Source organism: Erinaceus europaeus, chromosome 11, assembly GCF_950295315.1.
Source record: "Erinaceus europaeus chromosome 11, mEriEur2.1, whole genome shotgun sequence".
Classification (NCBI taxonomy): Eukaryota; Metazoa; Chordata; class Mammalia; order Eulipotyphla; family Erinaceidae; genus Erinaceus; species Erinaceus europaeus.
The window spans coordinates 4652397-4665584 of NC_080172.1; the positions used below are offsets into that span (position 1 = coordinate 4652397).

The 13188-nt window shown below is 40.8% G+C and overlaps 1 protein-coding gene across 1 annotated transcript in view; it reads right to left on the reverse strand.

Annotated features, from left to right (window-relative positions):
- ARSB (arylsulfatase B) overlaps positions 1 to 13188 on the reverse strand; it is a 153413-nt gene that overhangs the window by 48006 nt on the left and 92219 nt on the right. The gene's annotated exons all lie outside the window — the stretch shown is intronic.

Consider the following 13188-nt stretch of genomic DNA (forward strand, 5'->3'; position numbering starts at 1 on the left):
TCGCAGGCTTTCTCTTCCCGGTTATCATCTTTACCTCAAGATACTGTGTTGTTACTATGTCTGGGTACCACACTAAGTGTTGATAAATAAATAATTCTGGCACAGAGCTCCTCGATCAGACTTCCCTGGACAGACAACCCCACCAGTGTGTCCTAGAGCCCCGCTTCCCCAGAGCCCTGCCCCACTAAGGAAAGAGAGAGGCAGACTGGGAGTATGGATCGACCAGTCAACGCCCATGTTCAGTGAGGAAGCAATTACAGAAGCCAGACCTTCCACCTTCTGCACCCCACAATGCCCCTGGGTCTATACTCCCAGAGGGATAGAGAATAGGAAAGCTATCAGGGAAGGGGATGGGATACAGAGTTCTGGTGGTGGGAATTGTGTGGAGTTCTACCCCTCTTATCCTATGGTTTTGTCAGTGTTTCCTTTTTATAAATAAAAAATTTAAAAGAAAATCTAAAAGTTAACAGAAAAAAATAATTCTGGCACAGAGCTCCTATGGAAGCATCCATGAGATGGTACCAGTAGTGCGCCATGACAGGTGACACATGCGGAAACTGACCCCCAGATTTGTTGAGGAACTTGTCTAAAATCACACAAGCACTAAATGGTGAAGACAATTTCAACCCAACTTAGCCAGAGTTCACGTTTTTAAGCATTGTGCTACTGAAATACTTTCCTGGACTCATTTTCTCTGTCTAATTGGTTCCAGTGTGACTGGAGTTATGTAAATTCCATGTTCCTTGAAAAGATATTTTAATACACAAACATTATCATAAATAGCTTAGGCATGGTGATATAAAATTTTGACTAAATTTGGTGATGAAATATAGTAAATTAAAATCATTTGAGTTGCATATAAGGAGAGAATTTTTTCATGCATATTTTTATTAAAATTTTAAAATTAAACATGAAATATAGTCTCAAATACCATTATAAAAAGAAAGAACTTACTCCTACCCTTATTATAACTTTTTCTACTCATTACTAAAAAAAAAAAATAATAATAATTGGTAGGACTTCTGAGTATCAGAGCAAAGCAGCAGGGCCTGATATTCTCTTCTTCCAATTTCCATTATAAAACCCATGAAGAATTACAAAAAGATGCAAACTGGCAACAGTGTTGGCAACTAAAGAGAAGACCAGATGCCAAAGTCCCGAGGGCCTTTTCACTAATGCCAGTGCTGAAGAGATTAACAACATATTCTTGGATTCTACCATGAGATTCAAAACCTGATCCCAAAGGATACAGAAAAGGATAGCTTTGCTTGGTTCACCTCTAGCAACGAAGGGGAGGACCCCTCAGGGGCCACGCTACACAAAAATGGAGCAACGACTGACAGTCTTCAGTGCTATCTCGTCATGACACTCGTCCCTTTCCCCAGCCGCATCACTCTGTCTGCCAGGGCAGCAAACACAGAATCAATTACACATCCTGGGGGCATCCTGGGATGTGAGGTTGCCCAATACAACACAAATCAGAAACAACTCTCAGAACACTACATACTGAGGACAAAGGGGTAGAAAAGAAACTCTCTGATCAAAAAAGGTTAGTAGAGAGAGAAAAAAGAAAAAAAAAAAACCTTAGATATTTTTCTTTAACTTAAAACATAATTTCTCCAGTATTTTACATCACATGTGCGTGCACGCACACACATATACACACACATACACCCTTTTTTGAAGGTAGGGCCACTGGTTGGAATCCTCTATCTTTATTTTAATAGGACAATGTTTCATATGATTTCTAATCCTGTTCTTCTTAAACTGGAACAAGCACCTAAGACCATCTGAGTGTCCATATTTACACAGAGTGAAGATGGCCTTCTAAATTTGAAAGTACTCCTGGACTAGGAAATAAATCAAATTATCCACTTTCTACCCCCTCACAGATTGCCTCGTAATATAGCTTATAAAAAGCTAACATAAGGGAGTCGGGCGGTAGCGCAGTGGGTTAAGCACACGTGCCGCAAAGCGCAAGGACCGGCATAAGGATCCCTGCTGAGCCCCCGGCTCCCCACCTGCAGGGGAGTCGCTTCACAGGCGGTGAAGCAGGTCTGCAGGTATCTGTCTTTCTCTCCCCATCTCTGTCTTCCCCTCCTCTCTCCATTTCTCTCTGTCCTATCCAACAACAACAACATCAAGAACAACAATAATTACAACAATAAAACAATGAGGGCAACAAAAGGAAATAAATTAATTATTAAAAAAAAGAAATTTATCTAAAAAAAAAAAGCTAACTTAAATGAGTAGAAACAAAAAAGAATACAGCATCTAAACAAAGTTACCATAGAAGTCTTTAAAAAAATCAAATGAGAATTCAAAATTTTTAGCACGTGAAAACTTTCCCCCACTATGGAAAAAAAAAAAAAAGTACAAAACAAGAAAATTGCTACATGATATTTCAACATGAATTAAATAAAATTAAAGCAGGAGCAGCTGCTATAAAATATCACAAATTGAAATTTTAAAACTCAAATGAAGGTTAAAAACTTCTAAGAAAGCACAATCTCTGGAATCAAATGACATTAAATAGAACTGCAAGCTTATGAAGGCACACAGAGAATAAAGGTGAAATAAAGGAGATAATTTAAAATAAGGAAAATAAAAGCATCAGGGAGAAACTACAGTAAATAAAATCTGTGTAATAAGATAATATCTCGAGTTGGTTTTCCTGGAGAAAAAACAAAACAAACATAATATTTAAAAATATAGCCGGGGGGCAGGGAGCACCAGGGAAGAACACAGTTAGCACACATATACCAGATCAAGGACTGGGGTTTGAGCCTCTGGCTCCCTACTTACAGGGGGTTTGCTTCACAAATGGCAAAACAGGTCTTCAGGTTTCGCTTTTTCTCCCTCTCTGTCTCTCCATCCCCTCTCAATTTCTCTCCGTTCTATCAAGTAAAAAAAAAAGGCCACTGAGAACAGTGGATTAAGAGTGTCGGCACCAAGCCCCAGCAAAACCCTGGTGGCAATAAAAAAATAATAATGTATAGCTTAGGTTAAGAACCAAAACATATGCAGAACTCACGAAACCCAGTAACAAAAAAGACAACCAATTATAAAGGGTGGAAGGAAAGGACTGAACAGACCTTCTACCAAAGAATATACTTAAATGGTCAACGAGCACGTGAAAAAATGTTCGGTCACTAGTTATCAGAGAATTGTAAATGGAGATGGTAAGAAATTACCACAGTGAGAAAAGTCACATCAAAAAGGACAGAAGCAACCTGTGCTGGGGAGGATGTGGAAATAAGAGAGCGCTTTATACTACGAGACTGTCTTCATTTGTTTGTTTATTTACTTATTTATGTTATTGCTGGGGGTTGGTGCCGACATAATGAACCCACTGCTCCTGGGCCTGGCAGCCATTTTTCATTATTTTATTTTATTTTGATAAGACAGACAGAGAGGGGAAGGAAAGATAGTGAGAGAGAGAGAGAGAGAGAGAGAGAGAGAGAAACACCTACAACATTGCTTCACCATTCACGAAGCTTCCACCCTACAAGTGGAGACCAGGGGCTTGAACCCAGGTCCTTGCGCATAGTAATGTGTGCACATAACTGGGTGTACCACGCCCAGGTCCTCTACACTGTAAGACTGTACACTGGTTCAGCCCTTGTGGACAACAGTTTGGAAATTCCTGAAGACATTAAACATAGGCCTACCATTAGCATATGACTAACTAAAGAAGTGATGGAACCTATATTCCATGGAATATTACTCTGCAATAAAAAGTGATGTTGTGTCCTTTGGGACCAAATGGATGGATCTAGAGGTGATTATGCTTACTGAAATAAATAGAAATGAAAGCCATCTACCAGATGGTTTCACTCATGGAGAATCTGGATACATTTGAACTTGGAGAAAAAAAAAAACACAGCAAACTGTTTCTAAGATTGGTGAGAACTATGATGGTTGTCTTTGGGAGGCAGGAGGGTAGAGACACAGAACGTGGGTGGGTGGGGAACTGCACACTGTAATCTTGCAACCTTATAACTTACTATCAGTCACAAACGACAAACAAACAAAAGCATGGGCCTACTACGTGATTCCACAATTCCTCTCCTAAGCATCTATGTGAAGAAAACAAAAGCACCGATTCCAAGTGCTCTTTGCACACCTATGGTCGTGAGTGAGCTATCTGTAAGAGTCAGAACTGGGAGCTACCCACGTGTCCAAGAACAAATGAGTAGTTAAGAAAGTTTTTATTTTTATTTTTTCCCCTTTCATTGCCCTTATTGTTTATCATCATTGTTGTAGTTATTATTGTTGTTATTGCTGTCATCGTTGTTAGATAGGACAGAGAGAAATGGAGAGAGGAGGGGAAGACAGAGAGGGGGAGAGAAAGACAGACACCTGCAGACCTGCTTCACCGCTTGTGAAGCGACTCCCCTGCAGGTGGGGAGCCGGGGACTCAAACCGGGATCCTTATGCCCGTCCTCGCGCTTCATGCCATGTGCACTTAACCTGCTGTGCGTCCCCGTTAAGGAAGTTTTGATACGCATACACAGACACACACACACACACACACACACACACACACACTGAACTGTTACCCAGCTATAAGAAATAACACAATCTTTCTTTTGCTACAACAGTCTTGAGCAATTTAATTCACATTCTGCCAAGCTAGTCTTCAGACTTAATTTCATCCCATCTATTCACAACATGTTTTCATTTACATTTCACACAGTGACTCCAGAGTACATCAGAAAAACAAAATGGCTTTGTTAAGATAATTTTATAAAGGATATATATAAGAATTTTGTTGTTGATATTGTTCACTGACTACTGTGCTTTATGGTATTTGGACAGTGGTTTTGCCTTCAAGTTTCTCTTCAAATGGAGAAAAGTCTTCAAGATGTCTTATTAAGTTTTAAAGATTTTTTTTATATTATCACATAGCATTTGCTACCCATATCAAGTTATAATATCAAAAAGAGTTCCCACTGTTAAGAAAAAAAAAAAGCACTCTATCAATATGACTAGGGGCTCTGCTTTTGTTTCTATTAACTAAACATAAAATAAGTGGAAAACGGAATATTCGTTAAGAGCATGGATCCTCTGAAATGTCTTTAAATAACAGACGAGGCTGCTTGTCAAGTTAAAAAGCAAAAAAAAAAAAAAAAAAAAAACAGAACTGAAAAGAACTTGAAAAAGTCACGTCCACAGAAATGACAAAAGTCTGTGACTCAAGTCATAAGAAAAACTAGAGCTCCGTTGTCACCCACTCCAGAAATAGCTTTCTGCTAAACTTTGAGCATTTGGAAGCTAGTGTAAGAGGAACTGATAATTTTTGCAGCTGGTGAGATCTCTGTGCTCTCAGCAGAGTCAACTGTTTTTCATCTACTGCTGGCATTTCTATTTCATGATGCCCTTTTGAATTTTTGAAAAAACTACCATCATCTCAAAAGCTATTCCCAAGTAAATATCTGACTGGAAAAAAGTTCTAAAAATCTGGATGCAGATCGAGCGACTGACATTTGGCCGTCTATGTGTTTTCGCTGCTCGGAAAAAGAATTCCCAGATGGCAATGCGGCCGGTGGGTGACTGCAGCAGCAGGCAGGGGTGCCAAGGGCTCAGCCCCTGGCGCTAAATGAAGGCTTGCCTTGCGCTGTGAGAAGCCTCACCTTCAGCAGGGCTGGGGTCTAAGCTGTTTTTGCATAAACTTCATCAGGGCTGGGTGGGGTCTAAATTGGTTTTCGTTTGCTTTTTCAGGATCTAATATCAAGAAATGGGAACAGGATATAAGCAGTTCTTCATTTTCTGAATAGAAATTTGCTGTATTTCCAGAGGAAATTCTTAAGAAGAACTTGACTATGCATTGGGTAGAAAAGTCATGGGCCCTTTGGAATATAACTAAAATAGGCCTACTAGCTATCTACAAAACAGAGACGCCCCCCCCCCCCCCCACTCATCATTTGAACCAGTCCAGCCTTTAGGTTCATGATTAGTCAACAATTTGTTTGGCTTTATATGTTAACTCTTTTTTTCAGCCAACAGGCTCCAGATGCTACTATGATGCCAGCCAGACTTCCTTGGGCAGACGACCCCACCAATGTGTCCTGGGGCCCCGCTTCCCCAGAGCCCTGCCCCACTAGGGAAAGAGAGAGACAGGCTGGGAGTATGGATCCACCTGCCAACACCCATATTCAGTGGAGAAGCAGTTACAGAAGCCAGACTTTCCACCTTCTGCATCCCACAATGACCCTGGGTCCATACTCCCAGAGGGATAAAGAACAGGAATGCTATCAGGGGAGGGGGGTGGGATACGGAGTTCTGGTGGTGGGAACTGTGTGGAGTTGTACCCCTCTTATCCTGTGTTTTTTGTCAGTGTTTCCTTTTTATGAATAAAAAGAAAAAGAAAAAAGAAAAATTACCTGGATCTTGAAGGAATCATGTTGAGATAAGTCAAAAACAGAAGGATGAATACGGGATGATCTCACCCATAGACTGAAGTTGAAAAACAAGAACAGAAGGGAAAACACTAAGCAGAACTTGGACTGGAGTTGGCGTCTTGCACCAAAGTCAAAGACTCTGGGTGGGGGTGGGGGGAGGGTTCAGATCCTGGAACATGATGGCAGAGGAGGACCTGGGAAATGTTACACATGCACAAACTATTGTATTTTACTGTCAACTGGAAACCAGTAATCCACCAATTTAGAAAAGAAGAGCAAAATCAGAGGCCAGGTGGTGGCGCACCTGGCTGAGCACACATGTTACAATGCGCAAGGACCTGAGTTCAAGCCCCAGGCCCCCACCTGCAGGGGGAAAGCTTTGTGAGTGGTGAAGCAGGGCTGTAGGTGTCTCTCCGTCTCTCTCCCTGTCTATCATCCCCCTTCCCTCTCGATTTCTGACTGTGTCTATCTAATAAATAAATAAATAAATATTTTTAAAAAATCATTAAAAGAAATACTGGAACATTAAAACTAATAATAAAAACGGACAGAATAAGAAAGTACCTTCATCATGGCTTAACCTACTTGGACACTAATTACGGCCATACCATTGGATTAAAATCTGCAGTCAAGCAAGTGAGACAGCATCATGGTTATGCAAACAGACTCTCCTGCCTGAGGCTCCAAAGTCCCAGGTTCAGTCCCCAGCACCACCATAAGCCAGCGCACTGAACAATGATGTGGTTAAAAAAAAAAAAAAAAAGTAATTTACTTCCTGGGCAGAGGGTCGATAGCATAATGGTTTTGGCTCCAAAGTCCCAGGTTCAATCTCCCACACCATTATAAGCTAGAGTGGAGCAGTGTTTCTGGTGTTTCTCTCTGCTTCTCTATCAGAAACAAAATTAATGAAATATTTTTTTTTAATTGCAGTCAACATTCTAGATGCTTCTGAAGTAGGAAGAACTCCCGTTTCATAAGAGATGAGCTACCAGGAGCTGTTCTAACACTGGAGGAAGCTCCTGTAATCTGGAGCTGAGGATGAGCAAAACTGTCCTAGTTTTCACGCAGGCAGAAACAAGTATGTGCCAAACGTGTTTGGTTTATTTTTGTGATTATTTATTCCCTTTTGTTGCCCTTGTTGTTTTATTGTTGTTGTTATGGATGCCGTCATTGTTAGATAGGACAGAGAGAAATGGAGAGAGGAGGGGAAGACAAAATGGGGAGAGAAAGACAGACACCTGCAGACCTGCTTCACTGCCTGTTAAAGCGACTCCCCTGCAGGTGGGGAGCAGGGGGCTTGAACCGGGATCCTTACGCCAGTCCTTGCGCTTTGTACCACCTGCACTTAACCCGCTGCGCTACCGCCCGACTCCTGTGCCAAACTCTTAAAGGTTCTTTCTGATCAAAATAATCTTAACACTAGAATGTGAACTGATAAAATAATAGGTGAAACAGGTGAGTATTAAGTTAGAATTTGCCAGAGATTTTTAACATTAGAGAGTTGGGGATAGTTGAAATTATTCAAATAAATTCAACTGTTTTCTTGACTTAACCCTATCCTTGCTTGGCAAAGTTAGTTACAGAGACTTGATTCCACTTGGTATTGTGTGCCTTTCCAGGCTGGAGTAGATAATGTATGTATTAAAAAAAAAAAAAACCAAGAGGCTAAATTAATTTGCGCACACACATAGGAAAGATGCCCATATCAAAAACGTCACCAATATTTTAAAAAACAAAGAGGAGAAGCAAATGAACAAACTAGAGTACTTAAAAAAAAATTTTAAGCTATAAGGGCTGATGAGACAGTTTGGCTGGGTGTGAGCTTACCAGATACGTGTACAAGCTGGCTGAGTTTGAACCTGGCAGCCAGAGAACTGGGGAAAACTCTGGCGTTACAGTGTCTACTTCTCGCCCTCTGTTCCTCTCCCCCTTTCTCTCTCTCTCTCTTTCTCTCTCCCTTTCTCTCTCCACTCCCTCTCCCTCTCCCTCCCCCCGCTCTCTCCCTACCTCTATTTCTCTGCCCCTTCACTCCTCCCTCCCCCCCAAAAAAATCTGACCTATAGTAAAACCCCAGTGACAATAATAACAGAAAAGATGTAGCATATAGGAGCAGACAAAATAGTATTCTAAACTGCAGTAAATAACTGCCAAAGGGAACAAACACTTCCAGAAGAGAAAATACACATGGACTATAGACATGCAAAAGCTAACATCTTTGAACCAGACAAATTCAGGTTTCAGTGAGAGCCTTTTACCTATAGTATAAGAAAAAGGTAGTTTTAAAACTGTATTATAAGCCAGTGCAATAAAAGTACAAGTGTGGTTGTTTAGAAAAGCAAGTGTTGGGGGTCGGGTGGTGGTGCATTTGTTTGAACACACATTATAGTGGGTAAGACCCAGGGTCAAGCTCTTGGTCCCAGCTGCAGGGAGGAAGCTTCATGAGTAGTGAAACAGTGCTGCAGGGAGGAATATCTGTCTGTCTCTCTCTCTCTCTCTCTCTCTCCCTATCTCACCTGTCCCTATCAATTTATGTCTGTATCCAAAATAACTACCCTTTAAAAAGCAGTCGTTTAAATATTTACTTATTTAGAGACACCAGGAGCAGACTACTGCTCTGGACACACAGTGCCAGGGACAAGTGCTGTCTTCTGCCAATTTGCCTGCCTCCTTGGCCACTGAGAAACAAGTTTATAATGTGGAACAGGTGTTTTCTGAATGGTGGTTCTCCAGATATTGTATTCTGTAGCTTATGTGTGGAATATTAAAAAAAAAAAAAATCCAAATTCATATAGACAGAAAGTAGAGGAAAGTTGGTAGGGGTGGGGGAAAGAGTAATGGTCAAAGAGGAAATTCAGAGATGTCTGTCAGTCTCCTCTCCCAGATCAACTAGGAATACCAAAGGAGACCACCTGGGGCCACAATAAAGCAGGACTACAAAGACTTCAGAAACCCACCCAACCACCGGTGAGTGCAAACACGTGCGGCTCGTGGACAGAGAGGAGCCTAGGGAGAGATTAAGTGGCTGGTAACATGCCAGCAGTTTATCAGTTGAGGCACCACCTCCAGTCTGTTTTACCAGCAAAAAGACAGCTGAAGGGAGGAGAGACTCACCAAATGCAACTGTGAGTCTCCATGGCTACTGCCCTCAGAATCTGAAGCAGCGGCGGGGAGGCCCTGGGCTGACACCAGGAGACAGAGAACTAGCCAGGAAAATCAGGAGAAGAGCTATACCCAGTCGCCTAGCAGTGGGGCTCTATAGAGGGAGCCTTTCCATATTGTTCTCCTGATGAGAACATGGTAAATAGTTGCCTCAGAACCTATAGACTATAAATGGGCAGGGCTGCCCAGCTTGGCAGAGAAGCTGAATTGAGCCTGGAGCTTTGGATCCTTGGAGTGTGAGAGTCTCTTTGCATAACCACTGTGATATCTCTCCCCCACCCTGCTTTATCTCTTGGTCAGGAGTGAGGGATTAAGCTAAGAAGCCTACTTATAGTTTAAAAGCCCTCAGGCTCCCATAGCCTACAGGGAAGAAAAAGAACAAAAGAGGCTTTTAACAGCCTCTGTGCTCCAACTCGGGGACTGAAATAATATTGAAACAACGGTTAATTCCCACAACGGTGAACTCTTTAAGTACCTTATTTAGACACAAGTCAATCCAGGGAAGAGTGATCAGTAATTTGAAAAGTACTGAGAGAGGGACCTCTTAACATATTATATAGAATGGTTAAACCAACAAGAAGAAATATTGGAGAAATGAACCAGGACAAGAGTCCAGCTAAAATTTCCCCAAAGGTTGAACCACAAAATAATGAGATCAACATCCAAACACTTGTTAAGGAAATAATCACAGGAGTGAGTAAAGGGTTTGAAAGAATTGTCAACAGAAATGCAAAAACAACAAATGAGACCCTGGAAGAAAACACTAATTATCTCAAGGTTATTAGAGAGCTGAGAGCTGAAATAGCTGAGCTAAGAACACAACTAGCTGAACAAGCTAAAACAGTATCTGAACAGGGTAACAAAATAGATGAACTCCAGAAAACAGTAGAGGGGAAAGAGAATAGAATAAATGAGGCAGGGAGTCGGGCGGTAGCGCAGTGGGTTAAGCACACGTGGTGCAAAGCAAGGACCAGCATAAGGATACCGGTTCAAGCCCCCGGGTCCCCACCTGCAGGGAAGTCACTTCACAGGCGGTGAAGCACGTCTGCAGGTGTCTGTCTATCTTTCTCTCCCCCTCTCTGTCTTCCCTCCTCTCTCCATTTCTCTCTGTCCTATCCAACAATGACACCAATAACACCAACTAATAACTGCAACAATAAAACAACTCGGGCAACAAAAGGGAATAAACAAATAAATATTTCAAAAAGGAATAATGAGGCAGAGATGTCTGCCAAAGAGTTCAAACATTCAGTCCCAAGAAGAGTAAGTTCTGGAAATGTAATAAGCGCAAGCCGCCTGCAGCTAGCAGTGCAGTTAGATACCTGAAGCGTGCTAGACCTCCATGTCCTTCAGTGGAGAATACACTCATTTTCACATTACTCATTCATTATTTACTTGTTCATTTATTAGACAGAATCAAAGAGTTAGAGAGAGTGAGAGAGACCAAAGCTTCCTCCAATGAGCTAGGCTTCAACCTGGGCTGAGTGGATGGCAAAGCAGCATACCATCCAAGTGAGCTATTTTGACAGCCTGCAGAGTGGATCTTAAATGTTCTCACTCCACAAAAAATTAGTAATTGTGTGAGGTTATGGAGATATTAACAAGCACTATTGTGGTGATCATCTCTCTCTCTAATACAAAATACATTGTGACTTTCATATATATATATATATATATATATATATATATATATCATTGCTTTGTATACTACAAACAGATGTGTCCAATTATCTCAATAAACTCAAAAAATTGAATAAGTGCATATTTCTTATCATATTATCAACTTACCAGTCTCCAGCAAAGGATAAGAGAGGATGAGATGATAGACAGCATTTAACGGACTACAGAAGAATAGATGTCTTGGGTGTCCTTTAAAATACGTATCTGTAGGACTACTACTTACTATCTTGCAGTTAGCTGATAAAAATATACAAATTTCAGCAAAGTTCATCTTCCAGTTGTTGGTATCTACTTTTTTTTTCTCTAAAATTGGACAAACTTTCCCAAGCATAACCAGGCAAGATAAAACTGTCTGGCCAATGGACTGGAGTGTCCTATACTCTAGCTATCTACAGTGTCCAGAAAATGTGATAAGAAGGAAGGTTTAACCAATCTAGCCCCAAATATTAACAACCTATGTAAGCTGTCACTACTTTAAATAATTCTCAGTTGATTATGGCTCAGAACTGTTGACCATCAAATTAAAAAATACAAAAAGAAAGTGATACTCAATAAAATGGTCATTCTCTATACAATTTAAACACATATATAACTTCTCTTGTCATTCAAATTTAAGGTAAAGAAAAGGAAAAAATTTAACATGTAGACAGATATTTTATGAAGAAAGTATTCTTTATAGTGTGTTGATAAAAATCATATTAACAGAATGACTAAGTCTAAGTACACACATACATTGCCAGTGAAATAGTGCTTGCAATGATTTCTTAGATGGCATGAGCTAATGAGCAAAAAGGGGCAGCAGAGAATGCTGGGAAGAAAAGGAAATAGGAAGAATATTTACAGTCATTCAATATTAATCTCCAGGTGAGATCTGGGAGACAGTTTGTACTGCCTGTACTGTGTGAACTATCAGCAAGAAGTATGTATTAGTGATATTCAGAAAAACAGAATAATGTAAAGACAGAACAAATACAGAGTGTATATGCATATATTGTCTCAATTATGAAGAAGCAGGACTATTTCAAGGAAAAAAGTCATCTTTTATGAATCAACAAATAAGAAGTATGAACTTTGGAAGTCGGGCAGTAGTGCAGCGGGTTAAGTACACGTGGTGCAAAGTACAAGGACTGGCAGAAAGATCCTGGTTCGAACCCCGGCTCCCCACCTGCAGGGGAGTCGCTTCCCAGGCGGTGAAGCAGGTCTGCAGGTGTCTGTCTTTCTCTCTCCCTCTCTGTCTTCCCCTCCTCTCTCCCTTTCTCTCTGTCCTATCCAACAATGACAACATCAGTAACAACATCAGTAATAACCACAACAACAATGAAAAAGAACAAGGGCCACCAAAGGGAAAATAAATTAATTAAAAAAAAATTTTTAAGTATGAACTTTTTCAAAAATTAATTTTATCATCTTTATTTATTGTATAGAGACAACAAGAAATCAAAAGGGTAAGGGAGACAGAGAGACATCTGCAGCCCCGCTTCACCACTTGCAAAGCTTTTCCTCTGCAGGTGGAGACTAGGGGCTTGAACCTGGGTCCTTACACACTGTAACTGTGTGCTCAACCAGGTGCTCCACCCCTCGGACCCTTAAACTTTCAAAGTAATGAGAGAAAAAAAAAGTTGAGTTATTTGCTTTCAGCTAATGAGCCTAGTCACAGCAATTTCACTGTGATTTGTATCTCACTGAAGCCTCAATGATAACTCATATGTAAACCGGCCATTATCCCTACACTGAAAAACCATTCTGTCACGCAAGATGAGAAGGAAAGAATGTAGTACTGGTTAGGATTTTATCTTCTTTTTTTTTTTTTTTTTCCATGTAGAGAGGAGAGTCCTTTCATCAATGTTCTACCATCTACGTGATTCTGGAGTTGAAGTATCTAGTCTCATACAAAAGCTACCATTCTCATTCAGCCTGTTCTTGGAGTTTCTGACCTGGAAGGAGA